This window comes from Capra hircus, chromosome 2 (assembly GCF_001704415.2).
Source record: "Capra hircus breed San Clemente chromosome 2, ASM170441v1, whole genome shotgun sequence".
In the NCBI taxonomy this organism is placed as follows: Eukaryota; Metazoa; Chordata; class Mammalia; order Artiodactyla; family Bovidae; genus Capra; species Capra hircus.
The window spans coordinates 25,578,516-25,592,481 of NC_030809.1; positions in this window are offsets into that span (position 1 = coordinate 25,578,516).

Sequence of the window (13,966 nt, forward strand, 5' to 3'; positions counted from 1 at the left end):
AACTCCCAGAGTTCACTCAAACTCATGTCCATCGAGTCAGTGATGCCATCCAGCCATCTCATCCTCTGTCGTCCCCTCTCCCTCCCAGCATCAGAGTCTTTTCCAATGAGTCAACTCTTCGCATGAGGTGGCCAAAGTACTGGAGTTTCAGCTTTAGCATCATTCTTTCCAAAGAAATCCCAGGACTGCTCTCCTTTAGAATGGACTGGTTGGATCTCCTTGCAGTCCAAGGGACTCTCAAGAGTCTTCTCCAACACCACAGTTCAAAAGCATCAATTCTTTGGCACTCAGATTTCTTCACAGTCCAACTCTCACATCCATACATGACCACTGGAAAAACCATAGCGTTGACTAGACAGACCTTTATTTAGTTGCTAATATAATGAATGTCCTTATTTTGAGAGTCACTTTTAAACCATAGTTAGTTGCATTTTATTACTCCCTTAAAAGTACTTCTCACAAAGTCAATATCACCGTATAGTGTGTTGGTCCAATCTTTTATTGAGTACAGCCCTTGTCCTATTTATGACCCATGACTGATGCATCAACCCCAAAATGCGACTTCTCTGAGCCACTACAGGACAAGTATCTCGGCTCCTAAGAACGTATTTTACAGAATCATTTCACTAATTTCCAAATGCTTCTGTTGCCAGCATCCCGTACAGGAAGCAAGGCTTCCCATGGCTTATGCTTTTGGAGGAAAAACACAGAATGTTTTAGAGAAAGTAGTTCTAATTGGTGTGAAACATCTTGAATTACTGAAGTTCTAATGGACTTGAAAAAGCCTCTAGAGAATCAAAGGAACCAAATGATGTAGTGGTCTGTAAAAGATAAAATAGGAATAGAAGGAAAAAAGGTTTAATTCACTTCAGAAAGAGATGTCCGCTCTTAGTGTTTGAGGATAAAGTTGCCACATAGTCTTTTTCATTTCGAAATCAGATTTTTTGGGGTGGGTGGTGGGGTGAATGGGGGGATAGTCAAGGTAAAAGATGAATATCAAACAATCAGTGCCATCTAGTGGTTTTATAGGATAAAGACAGAATTTCAGCAATTTGAGAACTGGTTTTTGTGACTGCAGTGCCTGAGAAATATTCAATCAGGCCAAACTATAGATTTCTAGAGAAAACAGTCTGGAATTAAATTATCTCCTTGATTCATTGCATAATGAACACCAAGCGATGTGCTCGTTTAAATACCGTGTGTTAAATGTGTATGTTTAAATAGTTTTGATGAAGGCTGAACAGAGAGTGAAGTAAGCCATTTTTGTTGTTGTTGAGTTGCAAAGAAATGTCCAGCTCTTTGCATCCCTATCCTCCACTCCTCTGGAGTTTGCTCAAATTCATGTCCATTGAGTCTGTGATGCTATATACCTCTCTCATCTTCTGCTGCCTCCTTCTCCTTTTGCCTTCAATCTTTCCCAGCATCCTGGTCTTTTCCAGTGAATTGTTTCTTTGCATCAGGTGGCCGAAGTATTGGAGCTTCAGCTTCAGCATCAGTGCTTCCAATGAATATTAAGGGTCGTTTTCTTTTAGGATTGACGGGTTTGATCTTCTTGATGTCCAAGGGACTCTCAAGAGTCTTCCCCAGCACTGCAATTCGAAAGCATCAATTCTTTGGTGCTCTGCCTTCTTTATGGACCAGCTCTCACATTAGTACATGACTACAGGAAAAACCATAGCTTTGGCTATATGAACTTTTGTCAGCAAAGTGATGCCTCTGCTTTTTAATATACTGTCTAAGTTTATCATAGCTTTCCTTCCAAGGCTCAAGCACTTTTTAAATTTCATGGCTGCAGTCACTGTTTGCAGTGATTTTGGAGCCCAAGAAAAGAAAATGTCACTGCTTCCACTTTTTCTCCTTCTTTTTCCCATGAAGTAATCTAAATATGTGACTTTGTAATGTTTCAACCATATCTGTCTATTGCTTTTTAAACAATTGATAAAGGGGCAAATATATGGCCATGTCGTAAATTTAGTTTTTAAAAACATTTAAATAACTTTTCAATATAGTTTATTTTCCTCTTCTCCTATGTATTTTGTTTAAAGCAATTACAAACTTTACTCTGAGAGGGGGTCTGTAAGCTTCAAAAGACTGCCAAAGGGATCCATGGTACAGAAAGTTCAAAAAACTTGATCTAGGGACTTCCCTGGTGGTCCAGTGGTTGAGACTCCATGCTTACAATGCAGGGTGTGTGGGTTCAATCCCTGGTGAAGGAACTAAGATCCCACATGCTGCACAGCCAAAAAACAAAACAAAACCAACAACAGTAACAAAGAGTCCTGTGAAAACATATACGAAAACTGTGAAAAAAAAAAAAAAAAGCCTGATCTAAAGGGATGCTTAAATTATGAAGTTGAAACACATAATTTAATAGTTAAGGGTTCAGTCTCATTGATTCATTTACTTGAATTCAAATCCCACCCTACTGAGTCTTCTACTTGGTCCCTCTGTGGCTTGGTTAACCCATCTACACCACCAATTTCATAGGAGAGGTCTGCGTTTTAAAGAGCTGATACATATGAAGTGCTGAAGTGAATACACCTTGAGATATTCTCAGTGTTACCACATGTCACTATGCAAAGCAGTTGCTAAATTTAGAAACCACCAGCCAAAAATTTAAGATGAATGACCTGAATTTATAATGGAAACTCTCAGAAGTTTTGACTAGCAAACATGCCCTGACAAATATTTAAGAAGCATTTTTTTTCACATACTTCATATAGGAAATAAAAGCATGTATTTTATATACTTCACTAACTCTTACAATAACCCATCAGTTCAGTTCAGTCACTCAGTCATGTCTAACTCTTTGCAATGCATGGACTGCAGCACGCCACGCCTCCCTGTCCATCACCAACTCCTGGAGTCCACTCAAACCCACGTCCATTGAGTCAGTGATGCCATCCAACCATCTCATCCTCTCTCGTCCCCTACTCCTCCTGTCTTCAATCTTTCCCAGCATCAGGGTTTTTCCAATGAGTCAGCTCTTCTCATCAGGTGGCCAAAGTATTGGAGTTTCAGCTTCAGCATCAGTCCTTCCAAAGAATATTCAGGACTGATTTCCTTTAGGATGGACTGGTTGGATCCCCTTGCAGTCCAAGGGACTCGCAAGAGTCTTCGCCAACACCACAGTTCAAAAGCATCAATTCTTCAGCACTCAGCTTTCTTTACAGTCCAACTCTCACATCCATACATGACGACTGGAAAAACCATAAACTTGACTAGATGGATCTTTGTTGGCAAAGTAATGTCTCTGCTTTTTAATATGCTATCTAGGTTGGTCATAAGTTTTGTTCCAAGAAGCAAGCATCTTTAATTTCATAGCTGCAGTCACCATCTGCAGTGATTTTGGAGTGCCCCAAAATAAAGTCTCTCACTGTTTCCTTTGTTTCCCCATCTATTTGTCATGAAGTAAGGGGACCAGATGCCATGATCTTAGTTTTCTGAATGTTGAGCTTTAAGACAAAATTTTCACTCTCCTCTTTCACTTTGAGCAAGAGGCTCTTTAGTTCTTCACTTTCTGCCATAATGGTGGTGTCATCTGCATATCTGAGGTTGTTGATATTTCTCCCGGCAATCTTGATTCCAGGTTGTGCTTCATCCAGCCCAGCGTTTCTCATGATGTACTCTGTATATAAGTTAAATAAACTTATAAAGTTTATAACATAAATTTATAAAGATAACTTATAAACTTATATAAGTTAAATAAACAATAACCCATAAGAGGGTAATAGTGTACCCATTTTCAGAACCTTGGATTGTTAAGAGTTTGATTCAGGGTCATATAGGTGTACTGACGGGAATGCAAATTAAGGTATTTGGAGAATTGTTTTCACTCACATAATCTTCAAAAATCCAAAAGCTTTAGAGGTTCTCAAAATGTGCTTAAAAGAAAGACTTTTTAAAAGCTGAAAGAGAGCCCACTGCTATCCTCATCCTTGTGGAGCTTAATTTCTCAAGGTGGGGGTGAGGAACAAGTTTGTCTGACACCGAGAGTCAAGGGGACATGTAACTAACTCAGGTAAGTTGACAGAGCTATGGAGACACAGCAGAGGATTCAAACTGACCACTTGTTGATTGTATGCCTGTGATAACTCCACAACATTTCCAGCACTTTCTGGAAAAGCCCACACATGCCTTGGGGAGTGAGGATCCCTTTGTGTACCGACAGCAGCAAGTCGACCATTCTCCTGCCACATTACAAAAGTGACTTTATGACCGTCTGTGTTTTATGTGTTGGTTTGGGATACAACTGAAAGCACTGAAATTAGCACCAGAAAAATCTATGTTAGACTCTCACTTTTGCCACTCCTTAGCAGTGTGGCTGAATTTCAGTTTTCTCACCCAGATCTCAGTAAAAATGAGATCTAGCTCACAAGGCTTTTGTGAGAGTTAAATAAATTAGTGTTTATGAACATCTAGAAAGAAGGCTGGTCCACAACAGGCAGGCCACAACTCTGCAGTGGATATGGTTATTTCTATTAATGCTTACTTGTAGAATTAACCAAGGAAGTTGTGGAGCCCATGAAAGGAATAACTTAGTTGAACCTTGTCTTCATCTCTAATGTACAGTATCTGCCAAACAGAATAGTAGTTGAGGTATCAGCAACAGACCATATAATATACCTCCATATAATGTACCTACACGACAGGGCCACCCAAGGTGGATGAATCAATGTGGAGAGTTCTGACAAAACATGGTCCACTAGAGAAGGGAATGGCAAACCACTTCAGTATTCTTGCCTTGACAACCCCATGAACGATAGGAAAAGGCAAAAAATAAGACACTGAAAGGTGAACTCCCCAGGTCAGGAGGTGCTCAATATGCTACTGGAGAAGAGTGGAGAAATAACTCCAGAAAGAATGAAGAGACAGAACCAAAACGAAAACAATGCCCAGTTGTGGATGTGACTGGTGATGGAAGTAAAGTATGATGCTGAAAAGAACAATAATGCATACAGACCTGGAATGTTACGTCCATGAATCAAGGCAAATTGGAAGTGGTTAAACAGGAGATGGCAAGAGCGAACATCGACATTTTAGGAATCAGCAAACTGAAATGGACCGGAAAGTGTGAATTTAACTCAGATGACTATTATATCTACTACTGTGGGCAAGAATCCCTTAGAAGAAATGGAGTAGCCCTCATAGTCAACAAAAGAGTCTAAAATGCAGTTCTTGGGTACAATCTCAAAAACAGTAGAATGATCTCTGTTTGTTTCCAAGGCAAACCATTCAATATCACAGTAATCCAAGTCTATGTCCCAACCAGTAATGCTGAAAAGCTGAAGCTGAATGGTTCTATGAAGACCTACTATACCTTCTAGAACTAATACCCAAAAAAGATGTCCTTTTCATCATAGGGGACTGGAATGCAAAAGTAGGAGGTCAAGAGATACCTGGAGTAACAGGCAAATTTGTCCTTAAAGTACAAAATGAAGCAGGACAAAGATTAACAGAGTTTTGTCAAGAGAATGCACTGGTCCTAACAAACACTCTCTTCCAACAACATGAGAGAAGACTACATGTGGCCGTCATGAGATGGTCAATACTGAAATCAGATTGATTATATTCTTTGCAGCCAAAGATGGAGAAGCTCTATACAGTCAGCAAAAATAAGACTGGGAGCTGACTGTGGCTCAGATCATGAACTCTTTATTGCCAAATTCAGACTTAAATTGAAGAAAGTAGGGAAAATCACTAGACAATTCTGGTATGACCTAAATCAAATCCCTTACAAATATACAGTGGAAGTGACAAATAGATTCAAAGGATTAGATCTAATAGACAGAATGCCTGAAGAACTATGGATGGAGATTCGTGACATTGTACAGGAGGCAGTGATCAAGAACATCCCCAAGAAAAAGAAATGCAAAAAGGCAAAATGGTTGTCTGAGGAGGGCTTACAAATAGCTGAGAAAAGAAAAGTGAAAGGCAAAGGAGAAAGGAAAAAATATACCCCTTTTAATGCAGAGTTCTAAAGAATAGCAAGGAGAGATAAGAAATTCTTCCTCAGTGATCAATGCAAAGAAGTAGAGGAAAACAATAGAATGGGAAAGACTAGAGATCTATTCAAGAAAAGTTGAGATACCAAGGGAACTTTTTGTGCAAAGATGGGCACAATAAAGGAGAGAAATTGTATCGACCTAACAGAAGAAGAAAGCTGAGTGCCGAAGAATTGATGCTTTTGAACTGTGGTGTTGGAGAAGACTCTTGAGAGTCCCTTGGACTGCAAGGAGATCCAACCAGTCCATTCTAAAGGAGATCAACCCTGGGATTTCTTTGGAAGGAATGATGCTGAGGCTGAAACTCCAGTACATCGGCCACCTCATGCGAAGATTTGACTCATTGGAAAAGACTCTGATGCTGGGAGGGATTGGGGGCACGAGGAGAAGGGGATGACAGAGGATGAGATGGTTGGATGACATCATGACCCAGTGGCCATGAGTTTGAGTGAACTCTGGGAGTTGGTGATGGACAGGGAGGCCTGGTGTGTTGCGATTCATGGGGCCACAAAGAGTCGGACACGACTGAGCGACTAAACTGAAGTGAACAGAAACAGAAGATAATAAGAAAAGATAGCAAGAATACACAGAAGAACTATACAAAAAAGATCTTCATGACCTAGAGAACCACAATGGTGTGATCCCTCACCTAGAGCCAGACATCCTGGAATGTGAAGTCAAGTGGGTCTTAGAAAGCATCACTATAAACAAAGCTAGCGGTGGTGATGGAATTCCAGCTGAGCTATTCCAAATCCTAAAAGATGATGCTGTGAAAGTGCTGCATTCAATATGCCAGCAAATTTGGAAAACTCAGCAGTGGCCACAGGACTGGAAAATGTCAGTTTTCATTCCAATCCCAAAGAAAGGCAATGCCAAAGAATGTTCAAATTATGAGTGCACAATTGCACTCATTTCACACGCTAGTAAAGTAATGCTCAAAATTCTCCAAGCCAGGCTTCAACAGTATATGATTCATGAACTTCCAGAAGTTCAAGCTGGATTTAAAAAAGCCAGAGAAACTATAGAGATCAAATTGCCAACATCCGCTGGATCATGGGAAAAGCAAGAGAGTTCCAGAAAAACATCTACTTCTGCTCTATTGACTATGCCAAAGCCTTTGACTGTGTGGATCACAACAAACTGTGGAAAATTCTTAAAAAGATGGGAATACTAGACCACCTTACCTGCCTCCTGAGACATCTGTATGCAGGTCAAGATGCAACAGTTAGAACTGGACATGGAACAACAGACTTGTTCCAAATAGGGAAAGAGGTAAGTCAAGGCTGTCTATTGTCACCCTGCTTATTTAACTTATATGCAGAGTACATCATGAGAAATGCTGGGCTGGAAGAAGCACAAGCTGGAATCAAGATTGCTGGGAGAAATATCAATAATTTAAGATATACAGATGATACTGCCCTTATGGAAGAAATTGAAGAACTAAAGAGCCTCTTGATGAAAGTGAAAGAGAGTGAAAAAGTTGTCTTAAGACTCAACATTAAAAAAAATAAGATCAATATGTGAAATAGATCTCCAGTCCAGGTTGGATGCATGAGACAGTGTGCTCAGGGCTGGTGCACTGGGATGACCCTGAGGGATGGGATGGGGAGGGAGGTGGGAGGGCAGTTCAGGATGGGGAACACATGTACACCCATGGCTGATTCATGTCAATCTATGGCAAAAACTTCTACAATATTGTAAAGTAATTAGCTTCCAATTAAAATTAATTAATTAATTAAAAAATAGACAACAACAACAAAACAAACCAAAAAACTAAGATCATAGTATTCAGTCCCATCACTTCATGGCAAATAGATGGGGAAACAATAAAAACAGTGAGAGACTTTGTTTTTTGGGGCTCTAAAATCACCGCAGATGGTGACTGCAGCCATGAAATTAAAAGATGCTTGCACCTTGGAAGAAAAGCTATGACCAACCTAGACAGCACATTAAAAAGCAGAGACTTTTTTTTTTTTGCCAACAAAGGTCTGTCTAGTCAAAGTTATGGTTTTTCCAGTAGTCATGTGTGGATGTGAGAGTTGGAGTATAAAGAAAGCTGAGTGTCGAAGAACTGATGCTTTTGAACTGTGGTGTTGGAGAAGACTCTTGTAAGTCTCTTAGACTCCAAGGAGATCAAAGTAGTCCATCCTAATGAAAATCAGTCCTGAATATTCATTGAAGAACTGATGCTGAAGCCAAAACTCCAATACTTTGGCCACCTGATGTGGAGAAGTGACTCTTTGGAAAAGACCCTGATGCTGGGAAAGATTGAAGACAGGAAGAAAAGGGGATGAGAGGGGATGAGAGGGGATGAGATGGTTGGATGGCATCACCAACTCAATGGATGTGAATTTGAGCAAGGTCTGGGAGTTGGTGAAGGACAGGGAAGCCTGGCATGCTGCAGTCCATGGGGTCACAGAGTCAGACATGGCTGAGCGACTGAACTGAACTGATATAATGTACCTAATAGAGTTTCTGACACAGAACAAGCAGTCATGAAATTGTATCTACTGTGATCATTGCTAGGGGCTTCGAAGGTAGCTCAGTGGTAAATAATCCACCTGCCAATATAGGAGACACAAGATGTGGGTTCAATCCCTGGATGGGGAAGATCTCCTAGAGTAGGAAATGGCAACCTACCCAGTATTCTTGCCTGGAAAATTCCATGGACCGAGGAGCCTGTCAGGCAACAGTCCATGGGTCGCAGAGCTGGGCATACACTAGTGTGTACATTAATGGTAAAGCAGGACCAAACATTTAAAATTGAGAAAGTTTGGCAATGTAGGCATAGATAGACTTATTGGGAGGATTTAAATGGGAGGGGACTTTATACAAACAGTATTTAGAAAACCAGATTCAAATTTAAGTACTTAGGCTCACTTCATTTTTACAAAGATAGAGCCCTGGAACCTCTCCCTGGGGGTCTGCCTGGGTCCAAATTTACTCCTAATGTTAAAGGGTGTCATTGTCTTACAAAGGTGTAGAATGGTTAAATGCTTTTATTATGGACACCATGCTTTTAAGCTTTCTGGCTGGTTGGGGAATGTTTTCCTCCTTGCATCCCCATCCCCTTTCTCTCTCCAAAATCCATCACTTCTTCTTATGATAGGGTAACTGGCAAGTTAAGTCCTCAACCTTGATTGTGTTGGTCATGGGGAAACAAGTGGCTTCATCTGCAAGAAGGATGTGGGAGATAGTGGCTACATGTTGAGTGATTTTTTCAAATGACATGAATCCAGTTCTGTTGGAAGATACTCCATGAGCCACGCTTGCAGGCTGGACTTGGACTTCAAGAGCTGCTCACTCTAGGGTGCAATCAGTTGATTTCTCCTTTGTTTTCCTTTCTAACTGCTTCCTGGAATTTCCCTCTTCTGAACTCATGGGTAATTTCTGCTTCTTCTGAGGTGCTCTCTCCTTAGGGCATGCTACCTTCCTGGGGCTTCCCAATTGGCCCTAGTGGTAAAGAATCCATCTCCCGATTCAGGTAGACATAAGAGGTGTGGGTTCAGTCTCTAGGTTGGAAAAATCCCCTGGAGGAGGGCACAGCAACCTACTCCAGTATTCTTGCCTGGAGAATCCCATGGACAGAGGAGCCTGGCGGGTTATGGTCCACAGGGTTTCAAAGAGTCAGATATGACTGAAGCAATTTAGCATGCACGTCCATTCCTACCAGGCCCAACAGCAGATTTTTTGGTTTGTAATTGTGATTGTTGAGTCACTAAGTTGTGTCCAACTCTTTGTGACCCCATGGACTGCAGCATGCCAGGCTTCCCTGTCCTTTACTATCTCCGGGAGTTTGCTCAGATTCATGTCTATTGAGTCAGTGATGCCATCCAACCATCTCATCCTCTGTCATCCTTTTTCCTCCTGCCTTCAGTCTTTCCCAGCATCAGGGTCTTTTCCAATGAGTCAGCTCTGGAGGCCTTACAAATAGCTGTAAAAAGAAGAGAGGTGGGATGATTTGGGAGAATGGCACTGAAACATGTATACTACCATGTAAGAAATGAATCTCCAGTCTATGTTTGATGCAGGATACAGGATGCTTGGGGCTGGTGCATGGGGATGATCCAGAGAGATGATATGAGTGGGAGGTGGGAGGGGGGTTCATGTTTGGGAACTCATTTACACCCATGGCAGATTCATGTCAATGTATGGCAAAACCAATACAGTATTGTAAAGTAAAATAAAGTAAAAATAAAAATTAAAAAAAAAAAAGAGAGAGGTGAAAAGCAAAGGAGAAAAGGAAAGATATAAACATCTGAATGCAGAGTTCCAGAGAACAGCAAGAAGAGATAAGAAAGGCTTCTTCAGTGATCAATGCAAAGAAATAGAGGAAAAGAACAGAATGGGAAAGACGAGAGATCTTTTCAAGAAAATTAGAGATACCAAGGGAACATTTCATGCAAAGATGGGCTCGATAAAGGACAGAAAAGGTCTGGACCTAACAGAAGCAGAAGGTATTAAGAAGAGGTGGCAAGAATACACAGAAGAACTGTACAAAAAAGATCTTCATGACCCAGATAATCATGATGGTGTGATCACTCATCTAGAGCCAGACATCCTGGAATGTGAAGTCAAGTGGGCCTTGGAAAGCATCGCTATGAACAAAGCTAGTGGAGGTGCTGGAATTCCAGTTGAGCTGTTTCAAATCCTGAAAGATGATGCTGTGAAAGTGCTGCACTCAATATATCAGCAAATGTGGAAAACTCAGCAGTGGTCACAGGACTGGAAAAGGTCAGTGTTCATTCCAATTCCAAAGAAAGGCAATGCCAAAGAATGCTCAAACTACTGCACAATTGCACTCATCTCACATGCTAGTAAAGTAATGCTCAATATTCTCCAAGCCAGGCTTCAGCAGTATGTGAACTATGAACTTGCTGATGTTCAAGCTGGATTTAGAAAAGGCAGAGGAACCAGAGATCAAATTGCCAACATCCGCTGGATCATGGAAAAAGCAAGAGAGTTCCAGAAAAACATCTATTTCTGCTTTATTGACTATGCCAAAGCCTTTGACTGTGTGGATCACAATAAACTGTGGAAAATTCTGAAAGAGATGGGAATACCAGACCACCTGACCTGCCTCTTGAGAAATCTGTATGCAGGTCAGGAAGCAGCAGTTAGAACTGGACATGGAACAACAGACTGGTTCCAAGTAGGGAAAGGAGTACATCAAGGCTGTATATTGTCACCCTGCTTATTTAACTGCTATGCAGAGTACATCATGAGAAATGCTGGACTGGAAGAAACACAAGCTGGAATCAAGATTACTGGGAGAAATATCAATAAACTCAGATATACAGATGACACTACCCTTATGGCAGAAAGTGAAGAGGAACTAAAAAGCCTCTTGATGAAAGTGAAAGTGGAGAGTGAAAAAGTTGGCTTAAATCTCAACATTCAGAAAACGAAGATCATGGCATCCGGTCTCATCACTTCATGGGAAATAGATGAGGAAATAGTGGAAACAGTGTCAGACTTTATTTTTCTGGGCTCCAAAATCACTGCAGATGGTGACTGCAGCCATGAAATTAAAAGATGCTTACTCCTTGGAAGAAAAGTTATGACCAACCTAGGTAGCAAATTAAAAAGCAGAGACATTACTTTGTCAACAAAGGTCCATCTAATGAAGGCTATGGTTTTTCCAGTGGTCATGTATGGATGTGAGTGTTGGACTATAAAGAAAGCTGAGCACTGAAGAATTGATGCTTTTGAACCGTGGTGTTGGAGAAGACTCTTGAGAGTCCCTTGGACTGCAAGGAGATCCAACCAGTCCATCCTAAAAGAGATCAGTCCTGGGTGTACATTGGAAGGACTGATGCTAAAGCTGAAACTCCAAACTCTGGCCACCTGACGCAAAGAGCTGACTCATTTGAAAAGACCCTGATGCTGGGAAAGATTGAGGGCAGGAGAAGAAGGGGATGCCAGAGGATGAGATGGCTGGATAACATTACCGACTTAATGGACATGGGTTTGGGTGGATTCCGGGAGTTGGTGATGGACGGGGAGGCCTGGCGTGCTGCGGTTCTTGGGGTGGCAAAGAGTTGGACACAACTGAGCGACTGAACTGACCTGAACTGAGAGCCTGCCTTTCTTATAAACTTCTAGGTGATACTGATGCTGCTGGTCCTTGGAGGACCACACTTTGAATAGCAGGGCAATCAAGTCATCTAATTAATGGGATTCTTTCTAATGCAATGTAAATGAAAGTTAGGTCTAACACATCTGGTGTTTGTGTTTTAATACAAGTTGTGTTCTTTCCAGCAACTCTGGAGCATTTTAGGAAGGACAGTGGTATAACCTGTATTCTTCCTGTTAAGCTTCTTTTTCTGAAAAGATGAGGGGGGAGGATAGGGTTAATTCTAGGAAATTTGCAAATAAGTTTTTTTGGCCTTCAATCCTTTTTCTGTATCCACCTTTTCCACCCATGGCTCTTTGTTTCCTATACTTTCTACTCTGTAGTTCAAGGACAAGAAGATATTATGCAGTTTATAATATTATTTTATATTTAAATATTTTGCATGATAAAATTGTTTCTAGACTTTTGGTAATGATTGAGTTCCTATCCCAATTTTGCCACAGAGTTCAGGTACATAGGTGGCATATTTCTTGATCAAGTGCTTGAGCAACCCATATTAGTTTCCAAAAGCTAGTAAAGCTTCAATAATTTTAGAGATAAATGACCAGTAAAAATGGGCTTTGAGATTAGTACTGTTATGAGTTAACCAATATCTACTTAATGAGGATATTGCTCTAGTAGAAGGAATACCAAGTTAGAACTAAGAGAGTTTGGTTTTGTTTCAATTCTGTGCTTTTAGCTGAGTAATACTGAGCAAAAGCAGTATAAACTGGACTTCAATTTTGCCATCTGTCAAATCTTTTCCTTAGTTAAACAAATATTTGTGGAGTACTTATGAGGTCTTTCATAGAAGGCAATGACACCCCACTCCAACTCTTGCCTGGAAAATCCCATGGATAGAGGAGGCTTGAAGGCTGCAGTCCATGGGGTTGCTGAGGGTCGGACATGACTGAGCGACTTCACTTTCACTTTTCATTTTCATGCATTGGAGAAGGAAATGGCAACCCACTCCAGTACTCTTGCCTGGAGGATCCCATGGACAGAGGAGCCTGGAAGGCTGCAGTCCATGGGGTCGCGAAGAGTCGGACACGACTGAGCAACTTCACTTATGAGGCCTTTAGATATCTTGTAAGTAGTCAATACTCAACTACTGATCAACTCCTCAAGTATTTTTAAGTCACTGGATTTTTGAAGTTGCATTTAGTTGCTCCCCAAAAGTGATGTAGGTGCATAGAGTAATGACTGTACTTCTTGATATGCACTTGATGTGGTAGGAGGCAACCCCCTCCTATTTCTGGTTGTTTCCCTGGATCTGAAAATATGTCTGGAAGCCCTAAAGACTCAGCACACTGATTCTTGTAGCAACTTTCTCTGTTGGGTGATGGCCAAGGAAGGTGTCCTGTTGCATATGAATAAACTGTGTCTGGTGAGCTGGGGCTGTCATAGCTTGGGTGGGCCCCACAGTCAGGAGTGCTGCCATTGGCCACGAGGAAGTGCTGGAGACACCTAGGACCAGATGGCCCAGGGCTGGGGAACTTTTTCAGTGGAAGGGCTGCAGAGCCAATGGTACAATTTGCAGTGTCAGAAAGGTCAGCCACGTCATGGCTCCTGCGGATAAGCACATTTGGAATGATACCTCTGCCAGCAACTGGGAATAGAAGGAACAAGCTACAACCTCCAGGGGAGGGATAAGGGCAAGGACTCCACAAGGTATTAGATCCCTGCCCAGTGGACTGTGATGGTTCCAGGCAAAGCTCCAGACCCAGCAGTAGACTGGAATACTAAGCAGGAAATTGAGGCTGAAGTTTGGTGAGAGAACAGAGCTGTAGCCTGGTGTTCGGGGAGCGTCAGACACCAGGCCTGCAGCAGCAAGATGAATTCCAGA